Genomic DNA, 23,094 nt, shown 5'->3' with positions numbered 1-23,094 from the left:
GTGACTTACACCTTAATTCCAGCACTTTGGGAGGCCAAGGCAGGTGGATTGCTTGAGCTCAGGAGTCTCAATCTGGCTAAGATCAGATCTGGCTCAACCTCAATCTGATTGAGATCAGTTTGAGTTATATGGCCAAATCACATCTCCACCAAAACTCCACAAATTTAGCTGGGAAGATTGTCACGTGCTTGGGAGTTGGAGGCTGCAGTGAGCCCTAATCTTGCCACTCCACTCCAGACTGAGTTACAGGGCAAGACCCCAACTCAAAAGAAGTAAATAAAATAAAGAATTTATAAGTGGACTTGAGACTTCGGTTTTTATTGAGATTTTGTACTTTTTAATATCTATTAGACTACTTATGTAGTTGAAAGTAATTCAACAGCTAGAGGATCTGCTGAAGTTTTCTCTAATGAGTAAGGAAAGATATGAAATTGTATTTTTGAAGGTAGTCATAGGAGAAAAATGCTGTATTATTGAAAGTACTCTACAGAGTTCAATATAGTGATATAGATGGAAAAGTGGATGGATGAGTGGACAGAAGGCTAGAGACAGATAAATGAAAAGATATAAAAAAACAGAGGGGAGTATTTTACATAATCTCCTGTATCATTTATTCTTCCTTCCCACAGGATTTCTCTTCTGACTGAATTTTCATTTCATGTATATACATATTTAATGATTTTTCTCAGAGAAAGTATGTAAATAGCTATATTCTGAGTCATGGCATGTTCAAATTGTTTTCCTTTTATTTGGATGTTTTCATTTTTATATATCTTGATTGAGGTATAATTTACATACCATAAAATTCCCTCATTGAAAATCAGTGACATTTAGAGAATTTATAGATTGACAAAATGATCTCCACAGTCCAGTTTTAGAAGATTTACATCACACAAAAAAGTTCATTTCTGTGCCTTTTTAGTCAGTTCCTGTTCTATCCTGAACCAGAGGCAACCCCTAATCTGCTTTTTTTTTTTTCGTAATTATACTTCAAGTTCTAGGGTACATGTGCACAACGTGCAGGTTTGTTACATATGTATACATGTGCCATGTTGGTGTGCTGCACCCATTAACTCGTCATTTACATTAGGTATTTCTCCTAATGTTATCCCTCCCCTCTTCCCCCACCCCACAACAGGCCCCGGTGTGTGATGTTCCCCATCCTGTGTCCAAGTGTTCTCATTGTTCAATTCCCACCTATGAGAGAGAACATGTGGTGTCTGGTTTTCTGTTCTTGCAATAATTTTCTGAGAATGATGGTTTCCAGCTTCATCCATATCCCTACAAAGGACGTGAACTCATCCTTTTTTTATGGCTGCATACTACTCTATGGTGTATATCTGCCACATTTTCTTAATTCACTCTATCATTGAGGGACATTTCGGTTGATTCCAAATCTTTGCTATTGTGAATAGTGCAGCAATAAACATATGTGTTCAACTTCTTCCTGGTTTAGTCTTGAGAGGGTGTATGTGTCCAGGAATTTGTCCATTTCTTCTATATTTTCTAGTCTATTTGAGTAGAGGTGTTTATAGTATTCTCTGATGGTAGTTTGTATTTCTGTGGGATCGGTGGTGATATCCCCTTTATCATTTTTTATTATGTCTATTTGATTCTTCTCTCTGCTTTTTGTTTATATAAATCTGCCTTTCTGGACATTTTATTAAAAAGTTATCATATGAGAGTTCTTTGCACCTGGCTCCTTTCACTTAATGTTTCTGAGATTCATTCATATAACACAATGTATCCATAATTTATTCTTGTTATTGCTTAATAATGCACTATCATTTAGTTATGCCATGTTTTGTTCATCCACTTACCAGTTCATCCACTTACCTTCCAAAGTGCTGGAATTAAGGTGTAAGTCACCACTCCCACTTTACTTAAAAGTTCTAGCAATTTAAGGATTATGGTAAGTACAAAAAATATAAGTACCTAATTTAAAAATATTTTACTTTACTGAAGTTTTTTGGACTATTTTTTCATGTCAAATGCTTTTCATTATAGTGAAAACAGATCTCCTTATAAACAATTGTATGTTTTTGAGTTTAATTGAGTTAAGTAGATGAGTATTTCATGAATGAAATGTTTGAAATGAATATTGATAATTTGGATAATGCCTTTTATGGAGCTGTAAGAAACAATACTATTTTGGATACTGTGATGGTTAATACTGAGTATCAACTTGATTGGATCGAAAGATGCAAAGTACTGTTCCTGGGTGTGTCTGTGAGTTATTTCCAAAGAGATTAACATTTGAGTCAGTGGACTGAGAGAGGCAGACTCACTCTCAATTTGGATGGGCACCATCTAATCAGCTGCCAGCATGGCTAGAATAAAGCAAGCAGGAGAAGATGGAATAGTAGACTTGCTGAGTCTTCTGGCCTTCCTATTTCTCCCCTGTCAAATGCTTCCTGCCCTCAAACATCAGACCCCAAGTCCTTCGGCATTTGGGCTCTTGTACTTACACCAACAGGGGCTCTCGATCCTTTGCCCACAGACTGAAGGCTCCAATGTTGGCTTCAGTACTTATGAGGTTTTGGGATTCAGACTGAGCCACTAGAGGCTTCCTTGCTCCTCAACTTGCAAGCAGACTATCATGGGACTTTACCTTGCGTTTGTGTAAGTCAATCTTCCTTAATAAACTCCCTATCATATACATACATATCTTATTAGTTCTGTCCCTCTAGAGGACCCTAATACAAACAGTGAAATACAAGGTTGTTCTATGGACATATATTTTTATTTCTTTTGTGGAAATCCCAAAAATTGAATAAAGGGGCATTTACTAAGGGATATATGGTAAATTTATATTTAATTTTTTGGACAAATGTGAAACTTTTTTTAAGATGACTGAATCGGCCGGGCGCGGTGGCTCAAGCCTGTAATCCCAGCACTTTGGGAGGCCGAGACGGGCGGATCACGAGGACAGGAGATGGAGACCATCCTGGCTAACACGGTGAAACCCCGTCTCTACCAAAAAATACAAAAATCTAGCTGGGCGAGGTGGCGGGCGCCTGTAGTCCCAGCTACTCAGGAGGCTGAGGCAGGAGAATGGCGGGAACCCGGGAGGCGGAGCTTGCAGTGAGCTGAGATCCGGCCACTGCACTCCAGCCCTGGCGGCAGAGCGAGACTCCGTCTCAAAAAAAAAAAAAAAAAAAAAAAATGACTGAATCACTGAATATTCCCAAAAGCAATGAGTGAAGGTTGTGGTTTCTCCACATTATTCACACTTATTATATTTGTCTTTTCTATTAAGCATATGAGAAGAGATATCTTGTGTCTCATTCTCATAGGTATATAATGCTAGCTCATTATAGTTCAAATTTGCATTTTCTTAATGATTAATTATTTTGAGCATCTTCTCCTGTACTTATTAAAACTGAGATATCTTCTCCAGTGAAGTGTTCATATCCTTTGCCCATTTTTAAAATTAGATTCTTTGTCTCACAGGTTTCTGAAATACTGTTAATTTTTCTTAATATATATTATATTCTTTCTTTTTTCCTTTCTTTTCTTTTCTTTTTTTTTTTTTTTTTTTTTTTTTTTTTTGGTTAACATTTCAAACATGTATAAACAGTGAACATGACCCAGGGATTTTCTTTTTATTGGTATTCATGTCAGTAACTTGAATCCACAAATATAAATATAAACGATATATAACCAGAAAGTTACAAGTAAACACAAATTTTACATGCAAATTTCAGTTCACAGTGGTCACATGTGTAGGTACATGAATTAGAAGTGAGCATCTAGGATTATGGCCAAACTGTTTTTAAAATGCAGAAATGTAAAATTACATCTTGAAAATATGAAGAGATGGTTACACACTTCAAAAATCAAATGTTGCTTATACCAGAGATGTATGACAATTATAGGAATCAAGTGACAAGCAATAAGATCTCAAAAATTAATACTGGTCAAAGAGAACGGGAATATTTTTACATTTCACTGAAAATACATTGGCTACTAGAATACAAAATCTAGCAGGAACTCAAGGGAACGATTACAAAGTCTAAAGGCAATTACTTAATATTTCTTATTACCCAAACAATAGCATGACATTAACAGAAAACTACACCTGCATTTGAATTGCCAATCTCACGTTAATGAAGTTCTCCAAAAATGAAATGCAACCAAAACACGTTCAAACTCCAAATGAAAGTCTGCAAGGCTCAGATTAAAACATGCAATGTTTCTGATGAAAGTAACAAAAATACTATTGGTTTTGTTCTTTATTGAATGGAATAAAATGTTGACATTTCTTTGAAACTTGGAACTACTGAATTTCATTTTTTGAAATGGTTCTACATTTTTTTCTTAGTGGTGCAAGTTGTCTTAAGTAGTTTAGGAAGTCAATCTCTACAAAGTACTTCTGTCTGTTGTCATTCTGATAAAACAAAAAATATTCATTAACTTAACCATATGTTTTTTTTTTTTTTTTTTTTTTTTTTTTTTTTTTTTTTTTTTTTTTTGCTATAACACTTAACACATGAACAGACATCTATTATTTCTCCACTAAAACAAAAGAGTACAATAGTTTTCTTCTATCAGTATTGTATTTTAAAAAGGTTAACATTAGCCGGGCGCGGTGGCTCAAGTTTGTAATCCCAGCACTTTGGGAGGCCTAGACGGGCGGATCATGAGGTCAGGAGATCGAGACCATCCTGGCTAACACGGTGAAACCCCGTCTCTACCAAAAAATACAAAAATCTAGCTGGGCGAGGTGGCGGGTGCCTGTAGTCTCAGCTACTCTGGAGGCTGAGGCAGGAGAATGGCGGGAACCCGGGAGGCGGAGCTTGCAGTGAGCTGAGATCCGGCCACTGCACTCCAGCCCCTGCGACAGAGCGAGACTCCGTCTCAAAAAAAAAAAAAAAAAAAAAAGTTAACATTAAAAACAAAAAACCATTATTTTCTTTGATATCATCAAATCTTCTTGCACATCTTAAATTTCCTTCTGTCTGCGTTTGTCTGCCAATTTATTCAGAAATATCTTTGATTTCTTATAATGAGGAAGGCTGCTGCAATGAGTATTCTCTGCAACTTCTTCATTTGTATAAAAGAATGAACACAGCTTACAGTATAATCCTGTTTTAGGTATCACATAGTCTATACCAACAAGAACATTGGGCTGATATAGTCCAATTCTAAACTTATCTAGGATTGTATAGTCCTCCTTGTTCTCATCACTCTGACCATCTGCGTTTTCACTTGTATCTTTGTTGGGATCATCAGCGTTCTCAGAAGATTCAGCACCTGGTTCTGTGTTTTCCTCATTTTTAATTCCATTTTCCAACGCTGCTTCATTTTCTTGATCAAGTGCCTCTATCTTGTCCACCTTAATTTCAACCAACCCATCATCACTTCTGTCACCAGATTTAAATGCCATGACCTATTTACGAAGTTTCTGAAGTTTCGAATCTTTCTCATCACCAGCCTCATCCAGAGTGACAAATCCTTCCATACTCCCTGGGAAACGACACTTTTTAAGTTTTTTTTCTTTGCTGCCGCTGAAGCACTTGCATCTTTTTTCACAGCATCTGAAGGTTCCTTTTCCCCATCAGAAGCCACATCACCTAAATTAGCAAGATCGGTCTTGTCTCCAAATGAACTACCACTTTCTAGCAGTGCAGCAGCTGCTGCTTCATCTACAAGTAGCTCATCTTCAGATTCAAGAAGCATATTAGGTTCCTGCTCTGTCTGGTCACTCTTTGTGTCTTTCTCACCATCTTCACCGGACTTCTCTTCTTGTTCTTTACCTTCGGTTGAACTTTCAGTCTTCTGGGAACTATCTTGGATTTCTTGTCACTTGGAGATTCTTTGCCATCTGGAGAGTTCTTGGGCTGCAGCCGCTGCTGCCACCTCTCGCCAGCACCCATTGCTGCAGCGGATTGTAGGAGCCTCCGCGATCCGATCGCTGGGAAAGTTGTCTGCTGGTGCTCCACTTGAAGAAGATTCTGCCGTCCTTATTGATCCTTTTTCTTGGCGTTACCATTTTTTGAAGCAAAGTTAACCTAGCTTTCTAGTTTGAGCTTTCTTTTTGGCCGTCTTAAAAAAAAACTGTTTTTTAATCTATAAAATAGACAAGAGCTAGTTCTGCAATGTCCAAGTCATTCCAGCAGTCATCTCTCAGTAGGGACTCACAGGATCATGGGCATGACCTGTCTGCGGCAGAAATAGGCCTTCCTGCTGCTGCTACCCAGTATTTTAAGTATGCCAGCATCTCTTGAAAGGATGGACCAGGGTACTGCATGCCTTGCTAGTTTAATGAATCTTGGAATGGATTCTTCATTGAATCAACAAGGAGCTCATAGTGCGCTGTCTTCTGCTAGTACTTCTTCCCATCATTTGCAGTCTATATTTAACATTGGAAGTAGAGGTCCACTCCTTTTATCTTCTCAACACTGTGGAGATGCAGACCAGGCCAGTAACATTTTGGCCAGCTTTGGTCTGTTTGCTAGAGATTTAGATGAACTGAGTCATTATCCAGAGGACAAGATTACTCCTGAGAATTTGTCCCAAATCCTTCTACAGCTTGAAAGGAGGAGAAATGAAGAAGGCCTTACCTTGAGTTATGGTAGAGATGGCAGGTCTGCTACACGGGAGCCGCCACACACAGTACCTAAGGATGACTGGGAAGAAAAAAAAGGCACTTTAGAAGAGTTTTGATGATCGTGTTCCTAGTCTTAACCCAGTGATTGATTATGACCATAGAAGTCATTCTCAAGAATCTAGTTATTATGAGAGAATGAATTATGAAGATGACAGATTAAGAGATGGAGAAAGGTGTAGGGATGATTCTTTTTCTGGTGAGATCTCACATAATTATCATAAATTTGACAGTGAGTATGAGAGAATGGGATGTGGTCCTGGCCCCTTACAAGAGAGATCTCTCTTTGAGAAAAAGAGGGGCACTCCTCCAAGTAGCAATATTGAAGACTTCCATGGACTCTTACCAAAAGGTTATCCCCATCTGTGCTCTATACGTGATTTGCCAGGTCATTCTAATACGGAGTGGAGTCAGCATATCAGTGGAGCAAGTCACAGTCGTCAATGCCAGCTTCTTCTTGAAATCTACCCAGAATGGAATCCTAACAATGATACAGGACACACAATGGGTGATCCATTCATGTTGCAGTAGTCTACAAATCCAGAGCCAGGAATTCTAGGACCCTCCACCTCCCTCATTTCATCTTGGGGGACCAACAGTTGGAGCAAGAGGAAATCTGGATGCTGGAAATGGAAACCTGCAAGGACCTCGACACATGCAAAAAGTCAGAGTGGAAACTAGCAGAGTTGTTCACATCATGGATTTTCAATAAGGGAAAAACTTGAGATACCTAGTAGAACCATTTGGAGTCATTTCAAATCATATGATTCTAAATAAAATTAATGAGGCATTTATTGAAATGACAACCACAGAGGATGCTCAGGTTACAGTGGATTATTATACAACCACACCAGCATTAGTATTTGGCAAGCCATTGACAGTTCATTTATCCCAGAAGTATAAAAGAATAAAGAAACCTGAAGGAGAGCCAGATCTCAAAAGCAATATCTTGGACATGTGATACATCTCAGCAATTTGCCCCATTCTGGCTATTCTGATAGTGCTGTCCTCAAGCTTGCTGAGCCTTATTGGAAAATAAAGAATTACATATTGATGATGATGAAAATTCAGGCTTTTATTGAGATGGAGACAAGATAAGATGCAATGGCAATCATTGACCATTGTTTGAAAAAAGCCCTTTGGTTTCAGGGGAGATGTGTGAAGGCTGACCTGTCTGAGAAATATAAAAAACTGGTACTGAGGATTCCAAACAGAGGCATTGATTTACTGAAAAAAGATAATATGTATTATATTCTTTATGTTCTTCAGATTTCTATCTCTGTATCTTAAAGTATATGGATGCTTTCTTCTGCCATTTCAAATCACCTATTGAAAACCTCTAGAAAATCTTCTATTTTAGTATTTTTACTTTTCAACTCCAGAATTTCCATTTGTTTCTCTTAGTGTTTAGTTTCTCTGTGGGCATTCTGTCTATGATGAATCACTGTCATCATTTTTTTTTTTTAATTCTTTGAAGATGGTTTTCATGTTTTTAACATATTTATAATAGCTGCTTTAAAAGCTTTGTCTGCTAGTTTTAATATCAAACACTTTCTATTGGCAGCATTTTAATGGCATCAGGGGAACCATCCCTGATAATTCAACATAGGTTCTTTTCTATTTCCCTAAGTGTCAACCAATCTGATAAATAAAGGGAAAGAGTACAAAAGAGAGAAATTTTAAAGCTGGGTGTCTGGGGGAGACATCACATGTCAGCAGGTTCTGTGATGCCCCCCAAGCCACAAAACCAGCAAGTTTTTATTAGTGATTTTCAAAGAGGAGGGAGTGTATGAATAGGGTGTGTGTCACAGAGATCACATGCTTCACAAGGCAATAAAATATCACAAGTCAAATGGGGGCAGAGAGAGATCACAGGACCGGGGTGAAATTAAAATTGCTAATGAAGTTTCGGGCATGCATTGTCATTGATAACATCTTATCAAGAGACAGGGTTTGAGAGCAGACAACCGGTCTAAAATTTACTAGACAGGAATTTCCTTGTCCTAATAGGCCTGGGAGCACTACAGGAGACTGGGGCTTATTTCATCCCTTATCTGCAAGCATATAAGACAGACATTCCCAGAGCGGCTGTTTTAGAGACCTGCCCTTGGGAATGCATTCTCTTTCACAGGTCTGTTCCTTGCTCAGAAAAATAATTCAGTGATATTTCTCCTATTCACTTTTGTAAGAAGAGAAATACGACTCTGTTCCACCCAGTTCTCAGGCAGTCAGACCTAATAGTTATCTCCCTTGTTCCCTGAACATTGCTGTTATCCTGTTTTTTTTTAAGGTGCCCAGATTTCATATTGTTTAAACACACATGCTTTATGAACAATTTGTGCAGTTAACGCAATCATCACAGGGTCCTAAGGAGACATACATCTTCAGCTTACAAAGATGATGGGATTAAGAGATTAAAGTAAAGACAGACATGGGAAATTATAAGGGTATTGATTAGGGAAGTGATAAATGTCCACAAAATCTTCACAATTTATGTTCAGAGATTGCAGTAAAGACAGGCATAAGAAATTATAAAAGTATTAATTGGGGGAACCAGTAAATGTCCATGAAATCTTCATAATTTATGTTCTTCTGCTATGGCTTCAGCTGGTCCCTCTGTTCAGGGTCCCTGACTTCCTGCAACATACTGGTGTGTGTGTCGTGTGTACTGTTGTCTCCTAACTTTTCATTGAAAAATTGTCATTTTCGATACTATATTTTTAGTGAATTCTAAGTTTTCTTCCAAGGGTTGTTTTGTTGCTCTTTTTTGTTGTTGTTATTGGTTAGCACCTTGCCTGGATTAAATCTGAGCAATCTCATGGCATTAGTTCACAGATATTTCTAATCAATTTTTGGAATTTAAATCTAAATTTTTAAGCCTGAGTCCCTAGGGATTGCTTTTGTGTTTATATAGCTTAGTGTTCATGTCATCATTAGGCAAAAGTTGTACTTATACATCTTGAGTCTAAAGGCTACCACCCTTACTAGTGGTCATATGTGCATGTGTTGAAATAATGGATTCAAGGTGTTTCACAAGTATGTTTCACTCTCACTTTGGCTGACGATCTTGTATCTTTTCTGAAGTTGGGCACATTCCCACAGTTAGCCAGGAATGTATGGATAGATGAGGCCCACTTTAGTTTCTCCTACAAATGCACAGCCTTACAGTCAACCATAGGAATGTATGGTGTGTTTATTATAACCCCTTAGGGTTATTCATTTCTTGAATCTTTCTTTTAAATTGTTGGCTAATCTGCCAAATTTTAAATCTGGTCCATTGTTTCTCATACATAATCACAACCTCTGGCTAATGGATCTGCTGGCCTTTGTCATTCACTCTCTCTAAACTTGCTTATGTTACTGTAAATCTCACAATATATTCCTCTCTGAATCTGGAGATCCAGGGTCACTATGGGATCTCTTTAGTGATGAGGTGTTTTGTTTTTCATGACTGCTCTTTGGTAGAATAACTGAGTAACTGAGGCTGACTTAAGGGAATGAAGGAAGACTCAGATAAGAAGGCCATACTCTCACATTATTTTGGACCAAGATTTAGTAGTTTTCATGTATAAATATTTTTAAATTTGTTGTATGTCTTTGTATATCTTTACCAGAGCTCTGATATATCTCTCTCTGATATCTCTCTCTCTCTCTCTCTCTCTCTCTCTCTCTCTATATATATATATATATATATATATATATACATATACATATATATATATATATTTAAATATATCTAGTTTGATCATTGCTTTTAGGGAAGATCTGATGATAAACTCATCCCATCCTGACATAAAGCTCATTGAAATGTCTTTCTTTGCTCCTTTCAACAGATGTATGTTATCTCTGATGAGTGCAAGATTCTGACATTACAGTTTTGTTTTCTTCCCCTCAAGTATCTATAGATTGTCTTTTACAGTTTTTTACATTGTGTCATTAGTGATAGATTCAATGATTGTAAGATTCTTTTTTTTTTTTCTTTTAAAAATCTTCAAATTTCCCCTCTGAAACTTTGTAGCATGTATTCATTGTCCCTGGAGTTTAGCAGCTACACTAAAGTTCAACTCATGGAATCTTTTTTATATATATTTGAAACTCAAGAGAATTTGCCTCTCCTCTAATGATCACATTCAGCAAATGTTCTATTTGGGTTTCTTTTGAAGAGATCCAATGATATCTTCCTGGATTCAGTTTCAAGAAAAGAAAGACAGGTTATATATTTTGTATGGCCATTTATTTTAGCCTGCTGCTAAGAGATACAAGGGCACCCACTCTCTGACAAAAATATCTTCGAAAACTTGCTGTTTCAGAATTGCAATTGTGATTCCCTCAATATGCTGAAATTTAATTTCTCCAAGGAGAAAGTTGGAGAAAAGAGTTTAAATTATATACCAAGGCCATATTTTTTGTTCATCCATAAAATTTAAAGAATAACATCATTTTTAATATTTGATATAGTATTATCAAAAATCCAAATAATTTGAGACATTAGAGTTGAAAGACGGTGATAGTATATCATACATTTAAAATTTTAACTTTTGAGCTCAGAATTTTCTTTGAATCTCTCTCTTTTGTTTACCATAACATTTGCAAGTTATTCTATATAACTATTTGCAAGTTGTTCTGACTTTTCTCAAAAACCTGTTATTAGAAGCAACCATATTCTGACCTAGGTGATTTGTTCATTGTTTCTTATATCCCTCTCCCACCCCCAATTAGATTTGCTATCATATTGTTACCCACATATTTACAGAATCCTATACGCACATGTATCTACTAAGAATCCAAGATTATATGCCAAACAAAGTGTTTTAAAATTACTGATCAAAATATTTCAGTATTTGCTTTCTGTCCCTGAAAAAGAAATTATCGCAGACTTGTTAGTGTCTCTACCTCCAGGAGGATTTTACTTCCCTATGCTCTTGAACCTAGGAGTGGCCAGATAACTTTTTCGGGTCACTTAAGAGCTGATGTTTTAAGAACTTATTGGTTTGCCATGTTTCTTTTTCCACAACACCAACGATATTCTAGATATGAGCTGCTCTTCCTATTACAGATATGGAATTAAGGCAATGTGGTATAGAGCAAAAGCTGACCCTTAATGAACATTTAATTTAAGTGACACACATTAGTTCTTACAAGCTGATGAGAATTGGGAGCCATTTGTGATCAAAGCAAAATTTAGCTTATTCTGATCAACATACCTTTAAAAAATACAGCTTTCTCATACTTCTTTTGAAAGGTCAAATAAAAACTCACATAAAATGCTTTCATTTTTTATTATATTCTCTGCAAAACTAATGATAAGAGAAGGCAGCCATGGTAAAGAAAACAATCTGCCTTTCTTATGTATATTGCCATTACTATTGAAATATTTCACCTCTGTGTTATTGAATTTTCTTCAGTTTTCATGAACTACATTCCCAGACAAACTACAAATCACACACCAAGGATTTTATCTGTGTCTGCTTATTTACTAGGCTTACTATTAATCAGCTTTAATGAGACCTAGTAAGGCCCATAACCCTGCTGATGTTCACAGATATAAGTAAATCCAAAGTCAGACACTGGGCTACCCAATTACAAACTATGAAACCCAGATATTAGAGGCACAGTGAGAATTGGTTGAGCAAATGAAAGAAAATGAAATAAATATTAATAACTTGGGAGCTGCCAAGTAAATTATTTGGCCAAGCATTGCTCTAGGCCAGAACCTAAGAAAAATTTCTGTAAAGGGCCAAACAGAAAATATTTTAAGCTTTGCAAGCAATATGGTAACTGTTGTTGTAGTGTGAAATCAGCTGTAGACATACAATCGATATGAGTGAGACTGTGTTAAAATAAAATTTTGTTTATAAAACTAATATTTCTTAAATTGAATATTAACATTTTATTATATGAGGTACATCCCAATCTATACCATTTTTGAAACCTGTATATTTGCTGATATAAAGAAGCTTACATTTTGACTTAAGTTTAATTTAGCTAAAATACTTTATTTTATGATTATTCACAAAAATACTAATAATTATTTTATTCAGAATTAAATTAGCAAATTTCTGATAGGCAATTTGAGTTGAACAGTGAAAATTAAAGTCAACCTCAAATATATCTGTCACTACTAAAGGTAAACTGTTAATCTGAGAAGTTGTTTTTATTTTAACAATGTCAATATGCATAGACATGGAAATCTGAACAATACCCTAAAATGTTTCTGATTATAGAATAAGTTATTAGCCATGAGAGGTAATGATATGTGTTGAATATAATAGCATACTTTCATTACAATTATAATCTAAGTAAAGTTGTATTATAATAAAAAGTATGGCAATATAAAATAAATACAATGTTAATCATTGATTGTATTTAAATAGTTAATCTCTTCTGTTACATATTTTATGCTTACTATTAGCTACAAACTACTTTAAATTGCATGTAATTAATATGTATTGAAGGTCTACTTAATTACTTTTCATTTTTTTTATATACCACAAATGTATATTTTAGGCCCTTATTGCTTTATCTTTTGATGTTTTATTTTCAATTTGTAAAAGTCAATAATAATTTATGAATAATAATATAGTAATAAATCATGTGCCTGTAATTCCAGCACTTTGAAAGGCCAAGGCTGATGGATTACTTGAGGTCAAGGGTTCAAGACCAGCCTAACCAACATGGTGAAAACATGTTTCTACTAAAAATACAACAAAATTAGCCAAACATGGTGGCAGGTGCCTGTAATCCCAGCTACTCGGGAGGCTGAGGCAGAAGAATCACTTGAACCAAGGAGGCAGAAGTTTCAGTGAGCCGAGACCATACCACTACATTCCAGCCTGGGTGAGAGAGGGAGATCTCGGTCTCAAAGAAAGAAAAAATTATATGTGTAACTTGAAAGCAATATTAAATGTTCCTTTATCTTTTTTGTCTAAATTTTATTTTAACTTCCAGGGTACATGTGCAGGATGTGCAGGTTTGTTATGTAGGTAAACATGTGCCATGGTGGTTTTCTGCACAGATCAACTCATTCCCTATGTATTAAGCCCAGCATCCATTAGCTATTCTTCCTGATGGTCTCCCTCCCTCTTCCAGCCTCCTCTAACAGGCCCCTGTGTACGTTGCTCCCCACGATGTATTCATATGTTTTAACCATTCAGCTCACACTTAAAAGTGAGAATATGCAGTGCTTGGTTTTCTGTTCCTGCAGTAGTTTGCTAAGGATAATGACTTCCAGCTCTATTCATGTCCTTGTAAAAGATATTAACTCATTCCTTTTTATGGCTGTATAATATTCCATGGTGTGTATGTACCACATTTTCTTTTTTCACTCTTTGGGGTTGTGACAGAAACACCAGAGATCAATTTCTATGTTTATCCAACAACAACTGTTTATGGGACTCTTGGGCTGGTTTCAGTACTCCCTTTCTATTTATCAATTCCTCAATCATGAGGAATCCAGTTGTCAATCCTTCTGGCTGCTTCATGTTGAGGAGGGGTGCTGTCATCAGCTCCATACCATGGTTGACCATGTAGACACCCAGGAATCAAAGGTGAATCTAATATAGAGTTTTCTTCTGACACACAATAGTTCTCTCTTCAGTCCACCACTTCCACCAAAGACAAATCAATGAGGGACCAATATACTTGAAAAATTAGCTTTAGTCCCATGTACTTGGCTTGATTACGCACAAAAAAATGTGACAGGAATCATTGTCCATATAGACTCTCCGTAACTGGCTTAACGGAAACATCTCACAAGGTTATTTTGATCCGAGCTCTGAGAAAATAGTCAGTTCCTTCAAATGTGTCCAATTACAAAAGAAAACTTGTGGTTATTAACTGTATGCAAACAAACACAATGCCATGAATTAGGAAGTTTCACAAATAGTTTACAAATTCTGGAGAAATTGGGCAAAGAAAGAGAAATATGACTCAAATTATGCTTACAAAAGTATACACAATACACTTAAAGTATATTCCAAGGCTATAAATAGCCCAAAAGACAAAGATTCTCCAGATTTTGAAAAACAAAAGAAAAAGAATCAGCAATATTTCAAACAACAAAAGCCATAAAAATCATTTCTGTCCTCCATTAATTTAGCCCATGCAATCAACTCTTGCTCTGCTTCATATTGGGATAGCAATCTTCACAAATACATCAGCCTTTCAATTAGTGCCTTGAAAGTTTTCTCTCTAATCCAATGGAAAAATCTCCAAAGTTATCAGAAACTTGCATTCAAGAGTACTTTTCATGAACTCTTCCAAGGAAGCAGGCTTGGACTGTAGCTGATTATAAGTCACTTTTTTTTTTTTAGAAAGATCAAAGTAAACCATCAATTGTGGATGACAAAAGTCTTTACACAACCATAGTTAAAGACACAGTTGACAAGAAAATGTGGGGTTTTTTTGCAACATATAACAATTTGACATAATCATAATTATTACTGACAACATAAATATCAAAACTTATTAAAATTTTACTAATCCCATACAATCCTGGAACACATATTAACAACACATCTATATAAATGTAACCCAAAGGAAGCTAAGCACCACCTCATGTTTGACAATGCATCCTGCCTAATACTAACATAACAAATAATCCTAATAAACCTACTACTATGTCTCTCTCTCTGACTTCAAAGAAACTAATATCAAAAAAAAGTTATTTTAAGGACAAAAAGACTGAAGTTAGAACTTAAAAGTTTGCTGTTGGAAAATCTGTCAAGTTTTAAGATACTTGATGGCACAAAGCAGGATCACAAGTCATTATAAAATAGTCATTCATTAGCCAAAATGATAAGACAAAAATGTTTACTCTTTATACAGAGCAAACTCAGTTTCCCAAACAATAAGACTTAAAACTTAAGACAGCATGAGGCCAACTAAATCTGTCTGTTCCCCCTCCATTTTCTCCCTGCAGTTTTCTCAAAGGTAAACAAATTATTTTGTCTGTTAGTATTACACTTTGCTAAAAAGAGAAAACTAAACTTACCTTTGTATGATGTGTTGCTAATATTAAAGCAATTTCAATATAACCTTATAAACAAATCTATCTAATTTTAATCAGTTTGGCTGCAAAGTAAGATTTCCATAACATTTTAGAACCTTTTCCAATTTTTTAGTAAAGAGTGGATTAATGTTCCAAGAAAGACTTATTATCCCAACACCTGGGCCCAGAGGTTGGCCTTGCATCAGTGTGTTTTTGACATTAATTTATAAAAAAAACTCTGAACTAATCTTATCTCTCAAAATCAAGCCTTACAGTATCACTCACCCACCTCTTCCCCAACAGTTCCTGGTCCTAGAGGAATTGAATAGTTTTAATTTATGGCCTTGTGTCTCGCAAAAGCAATTGATTTTGATTGTTTCTTTCTCTCAAATCCAATGATGATGCTTCAACTGATGTCAATGCTCAAAATTCAGCAGGAGTCAATGTCTTTTTCAGACCCAGGAGTCAAAGTCCTGTAACTTAACAGCACAAAATTAGTTAAAAAGATATTTTAACTACTGAAAGTCCTGTCATTTCCTCTGATGTGTTACAAATTAAAACACTGTTATTTGGTGTTTAGGAGTTAGCACCTGCAGAATTTCAAACTACTGTATAAAAGTAGTTAGGTTATTCACTGCATGCATCTAATTACTAGCATTCTAGTGACAGAATTGTGACCGAAAGCATAAAAAATGTCATAGATCCCATGTCAAGCATATCAAAGTAAGACAACTCACTTTTTTCTCTCCATCATTAAAATCTGGTAAGTGAAATAAGAATAAATTATCTCCTTTCACTTAAATACTATACAACAAAACAAGGAAAAAGTAAGGAAAAAAACAAAATAATTAATTTTCAACTATTTAAAAAGAGCATCGTTGCATACTTCCAAGATTGGTTTCTAGATACAGTACTGACAACTGATTTGCTAACTTTTATCACCAAAATCTTCAAACCAGTGCAATACTTGCACATATTTTGTTTTTGAATACACACATGAAGGCCCATAAATAATAAAATGGTTGGGATCAAAATTCACTAGAAAGTCTCACATTTTTATTACTACTTCATTCAAGTGAATGTCACTTGTTTTTAACAATGGTCAATACAACTTAATAAGTTTGAGAAAAACTCCAATCAATATATTTTCTAAATGACAAGGCTAATCTCCTGAACATTAAAACTTTGCACCCATATCACAGATTTTTTTCATTACCTACAGGAAAAATCTGCTATTAATTGAATTGAATTGCCTATGAAATAAACATCATTTAAACATTTTTGTTCTCATCTACTTTTTCAAATAAAAAGTAATGTACTATTTCTGTTCAGAACTTATTTAAAAGTCTTCTATGTGTTTGTTGTTGTTGTTGTTGTTGTTGGCCAGTAAACTTAAAGCTCTCATGGCTCTCTAGACAATCAGAAGCAAACAAAACCAGCCAAATTCCAAGTGGTTGATGTGCTCCATCAATTCCTGCAGGCCCAACAAAGGTAGCCTAGGAATTTTAGATGAATAGAACAAATGGGCTGGGCTCTGTGGCTCATGCCTGTAATCCCAGTACTTTGGTAGGCTGAGGCAGGTGGATCACCTGAGGTCAGGAGCATGAGACCAGCGTGGCCAACGTTGTGAAACCCCATCTGTACTAAAAATACAAAAATTAGCTGGATGTTGTGGCAGGTGCCTGTAACCCCAGCTACTCGGGAGACTCTGGCAGGCAAATCACTTGCACCCAGGAGGCAGAGGTTGCAGTCAGCCAAGATGGTGTTATTGTATTCCAGCCTTGGTGACAGAGTGAGACTCTGCCTCAGAAAATAAATAAATAAATAAAGCAAATGATACTTGCTAGAAATCCACAGGAAACAAAGTAACTCTTCACAGAACCAAATAAAATTCTTCCACTAGAAAATAAGAATCATCAATGGTCTTATATTTATGCTTACACAAGTCATAAACCCAAAGAAGAGAAAAAATAAAAGAAATGAAAATCAGAAACAAAAACAAATAAATAAGAAACTAACCCTAAATGCTTCCAACTCAGTTTACCTTGGAGGATGAAATGTTTCTTAGAGCCTAAAAGTCACATGATTAATATTTTATTCCTAATACACAATTCAGTGTTCTTAAGTGCACCAATATTACCACACATCCTATGCAATCAAGAAGTTCGCTCTAGGCACGTGGCCAGTAATTACTACAGTGCTAGAACTATCCATGCAAAACAGCAAACATAATATGAAGTAGTGCAAGCATGTATGTGAGATTTGGCTCCACACTAAATCTGGCTTCATGCTTAACTATATTAAAAAAGAATTGCTAAACTGCAAGTACATTTCCTTACAATATTTATTATTTTAACTTAATCAAGACTAAGAGCTTTAACTATGAAAAGTTTAACGAAATTTCTCCAGTTGTCTATCAGATTTTAAATAATGTTTTGTTATCTAAACTTTTTCAGCTTTCTGTTTTCTCCATATGTGCTTGAAGATAGATACACAGAGAAACAGAAAAAACTACATATGACTTACACAGACTATCCACAACATGTCTCGACTTTCCATTCAATCCCAGATTTTCTCCTTCTTCTTTAAATAACCAGTCATTTTATCCTAGGTCAAAAAATTAACCGTATGACATCTTTTCTCATACAAAATTATCTTTTTTTTTATAACTTTTCTTACCAAAAATACATTTTCATATACATTACTTTCGTCACATATCTCTCCCTTACTTACAAGTTTCTTACTACTATGTTTCATAAATAGCCTTTAAAAGTCTATAATTTAAATTACCTTTAATATAATTCCTGAATTAGAAAATATTATTCTTTGTCTCATAATAACACATCTTTAGGTATATACATATACACACACACACTATAATTTTTATCCTTAGTAACCTTAAATGTTAGTGAAAACCAAGGAAGTAAGTTTTAGTGAAAACTGAGGAAGCAAGGAATCCTAAGCTGCCTACCAGGTATTAGCATTTTATGAATGAGAATAATTCCACAGTTTTTAGAACATGTTTCCAACATTTTCTGAATTAGAAATGACCTAACCATTTAATAAGAATATTTTAAATAGCACAAAAACTTCACCTACAGCGCTTATACATTCATATTTTAAAGAGTTTATCTAGAATATTTACGTGTTTTCTTGTTATCCAGTTTATATTCTATGAAAATTAAGGTTTACTACATGGACATTTTCACCAGTGAAATTATTTCGCCAGAATATTCAGCAGTTTTCATTAAGCCAACAATATTAAATCAGTTTTACTTATCAAAAAATTCATTCAAAAATTATTTTATTGTGACTAGATTTATGGTTCCACAACTTTCTGTGACAAACACTGATATCTCAAAATATCTAGCAAAGACAAATATAAAACCCATACAAAAATGTATGCTGACAATTCTGAGGATATTTCATTTTTGTTTTATCAATAATTTTAAAGCCAGCTTACTTATTAAAGGTTTACTTAAGTCATGTGAACGTGATAATTCTTGGACATTTTTACTTAATTTATGAGTGCTCTTTTATTTGTAAGCCAATGTGGTAGACATAACGTGTGTTAACTAACATTGATTGGTTAAAAACCCCAACCAATATCAAAAATAAATATAGATGCAAAAATAGATAACATAAATTCAGAAAATTGAATAGTATAATAAATACATGCAAAATAACTAAGTGAGGTTAACACCAGATATTTAAGATCAGTTTAATATTATAGAATCAATGTAATTTTTATATATATCAATATATGACCAATCCAGAGATAGTAACCATGCAGTATTTGAACAGTTTACTGTAAAAAAACTGTTAACTACAATAGGAGTCGAAGTTATGATAAGTTGGTTAGTAAGAAGTAAGCATACCTCCAAAAATTATTGAAGTAACAGTCATAGTCATTTCCCATAGGATTGAGCTACTGGAGAGCCTTTGCCTGCAGTTCAAAGATATAAGACTGAAGATTCATCTTGGAGATGTCAAGACCATTGCTTGCCGAATGACAGAGTATTCACTGTGGAGATGCACTGCTGAAATTTCCTAAAAATCATTCCTCTAGAATTTGCCACATGGTGTTGAGGAAAGCCCTTCATGTAGAGGTTTCTAATGCAGACATTCTGCTGCTGTATAAAAAATGAAAATGTAAAGAATAAAGGAAACGATGATTAATATATACAAATAAATACACATATGTAATGAGAAAAATAGAAAACATCCAAAGTTACCAATCTTGATTTCTGTAATTGTTCTCAAGGCCTTAATTGACATCTACGGCTTCATTCTTTAACTACCATTTCAGCATTTCCCTGCCCTTGAGTTCACCTCCTCTGGTCAAGATTATTTTCTGTACTGACCTAAATCTTCATTCTCAGAAAGTCTGAAACCCTCAGGATGTTTTTTGTTTGTTTGTTTGTTTGTTTTTTTCTGATTGCTGTGATTTTCTGTCAATGTTTACAGTTGGGCATGAATATACTTGGAAAGTGCACCAGAGAATTTCTTGGGATGTACATATAGTCTACTTTGACTTCATTATGTAGAAGGAATACATTTTCACTTAAAACTTAAAGGGAATCACTCCATCCAGTAGATTAATCCTCCTTTTTTTCCCATTAGCTTAATGGCATAGGGAGCCCCAAAAGTCCAGGAGGTAGTCTCCTCTTTCAATTTAGTGAAACCATTAATTCAGTTTTCTTCCTAGATTCATTCCACTTTGAGAATTAATATCTCTAAAGAAACTGAGCTCAAGCTTACCATGTAGGAAACAATTATTCTGCAATTGGGTAGGTTTTTAGGTATATTATGGTAGGAGGTACTCCCATTTTCACATTTATTTTTTTCAGACTCAAGCATTCTGGCTGTGTGGAAAACCATACTATATAAGGAATTTTTATTTAAAACATATTGTATTCTGAATACATTTTATCCTTTTAGGCATCTCTCTCTCAACTGGTGTCAAAATGAGTCTTCAATATGCCAGTGTATCTTTCAAATAGACCAACTTCTTCAGGTGATGAAATGTGTGGTAAAACAAATTCATTACACAAATACAAGTTTATTTCAGCACTTTATTTGCTCTGAAATGAATTCCTGATCATGCCTAATGTTGTGACAAGTGACACAAAGCTAAGGTATGTTGATCATCTGAGGTTTCACCATGGTTGGGCTTTCATCCTCTACCAAGACCCAGTAGCAAGTCAGATTCTGTTTCTCAGAAAGAGAATAGTATCATATGCTAAACATGCACAAATTTTATTCAAAATCCTGGAGATTTTCTCTGCAATTTTTCTATTTCTGCTCACTAGAAACTCATATAGCATTCCTATATGCTGCATATGTTATAAATATTAATAAATCTGTTGAAATACAAGGCCCCAGTATTAGAATGCCTTATACTACAGACTGAATCTGAATTTGCTGTGGAGTCATCTTCTTTTGCTCTTGTACTCACTTATCAATGGCCATCTTGTGTACAATTCTGTAGATGAGCCAAAGTAGCACACTAAAATGTCATACACAATACTTGAAAATTCCAAAATAGACTACTAAGTATTGCATACTTTGCTCATAGTAAATAGTGAGAGGTATGACAACTTGCCTTTCTCTTTGGAGAAGCTATCTTGACATACTCCAGACCACCGAAATAACAAAATCTACACTGGGAAGGCAGGTTTATGAAACTGTGTTGGGTACATTTTCCACCTACTTTTTCATAAAATGTACTTGTGACTTCCTCCTTATCAGGTTTAATCAGTAGAATGTCATTAGCCTAGTAGACCACTTAGATGTTTTTCAAATTGTCAAGATCATCAATCTCCCTATTGACTATATTATGACAGGGAAAAGAATTGGAAAAGCCCTGAAACAACATTCTAGAACTACACTGTTGGGCTTGCCAGGTAAAAGCAAACCACTTGCAGATTAGTATGGAGAATAAGGAATTAGTCAGATCAGCAGTTTCATACCAGTAACAGAGAGTATGATAAACTAAATATACAGTCTCCCTAAGATGCCCATGTCTTAATGTCAGAACCTATGAGCATGTTACCTTACATGGCAAAAGAGACATTGTACATTAATTAAATTAAGGTTCTTCACAATGGAAGATTATCCTGAATTATCCAGACTCTCCCAATATAAACACAAAGGTATTTGTACAAGGGAGGAAGAAGAGTCAGAATCATAAAGAAAAGATGTGCTGTCAGATGTAGAATTCAATTTGGAGAGATGCTTCAATACTACTGGCTTTGAACATGGAAAGAGACCACAAACCAAGAAGTATAGGTGACCACTAAAAGCTGAAAAACTAACAAAACAAATTCTCCACGAAAATTTGTAGAAAGACTTGAGCACTTACTTCAAATACCTTGATGTTAGCTTACTAAGGTTTATTTTGGATTTCTGATTGCCAGAACTGTAAGATGATACATGTATGAGGTTTTCAGTCACAAAGCTTTTGGTAAATTTAAAGCACAAGAAACTTAAACAGTGGTTATGGTGATTTGTTCCAATAAAAATATCAAAACTACAAATGAAAATTGGGTAATAAATTCAGTCCATTTGCTCTACCTCCCTAATCCTTTACATCTCCTGCTCTGAATTATGCCACAGATGATCTGGCAGTTCAGTCTCATTAACTTTCGTCTACGGCTGAATCCAAGTTTCAGTCAACCAAATAATTTGTGAATGGAGATACATCTACCTGCATAAGCTAACATACCCCAGAATCTCTAGTAAATTCACTGACTATAGAAAAAAAGTTCAAAATAAGAATTATTATTCCATGGCTGAGATAGGACATACAAGAAATAACACCCCCTTCTCCAAAGACACATATGTGTCTTACAAGATCTCCTTGGAGAGTACACAGCTGTGACTCACTGAAGAGCAGAGAAATGGCTATAGTGGACTTGCCAGAAAAATATTCTCCAAGGTGTGGTGAAAGTAATTCATGGGGGTGTGTCTCACCAGGGGCAGTTTTCTACAAAACCAGCCAAAAGTGGTACCAGGAGAGAGCAACTGGTTGCTAAATGTTGCTGGCCTCCATGCATAGCAGGAGGCGGGCAGTAGTGAAGCTGTGGGCACTACAGGAGTCTAGTGCCGGGAAAAGCCAGGTACAGTGCAGGGACATACCAAATGAACACAAGAAGAGCAGAAAACAAAACTTCATATTCTTCAATGTTTCTTCACCACTGCTTATTGACAAAGCTTCAGTGTAAAATGTTAACAGAAAAATGTTTACAAGGGTTGATTTATTTTCACAGAGCAGGTAAAAAGGGGAAATTTATACATTAGAGACAATAAATCAATAACTGGCACAGCACTGAAAACATCTAAAAATGAAAGACCATGGGACCATATCAATATGTGCAGTTTATCCAAATTCAGTTTTAAATGTTTTTTAAATATGAACTATTGTGTGCTGAGTGAAAAACCTTTAAAATGATATATTCTAGATTTATATCACTTTCATTTATTAAACATGTTC

General features: G+C 35.3%; 2 pseudogenes; one reads left to right on the top strand and one right to left on the bottom strand.

The window, feature by feature from the left end:
• Positions 1 to 4,934: 4,934 nt before the first annotated feature.
• On the bottom strand, positions 4,935 to 5,879 carry LOC111525480 (annotated as a pseudogene).
• Positions 5,880 to 6,101: 222 nt separating this feature from the next.
• LOC111525479 overlaps positions 6,102 to 23,094 on the top strand; it is a 149,167-nt pseudogene continuing 132,174 nt past the window's right edge.

The sequence above is a fragment of the Piliocolobus tephrosceles genome, chromosome 1 (genome assembly GCF_002776525.5).
Source record: "Piliocolobus tephrosceles isolate RC106 chromosome 1, ASM277652v3, whole genome shotgun sequence".
Lineage (NCBI taxonomy): Eukaryota > Metazoa > Chordata > Mammalia > Primates > Cercopithecidae > Piliocolobus > Piliocolobus tephrosceles.
The sequence above is the reverse complement of the archived record's forward strand: the minus strand, read 5'-3'. Positions and strand labels throughout refer to the sequence as shown.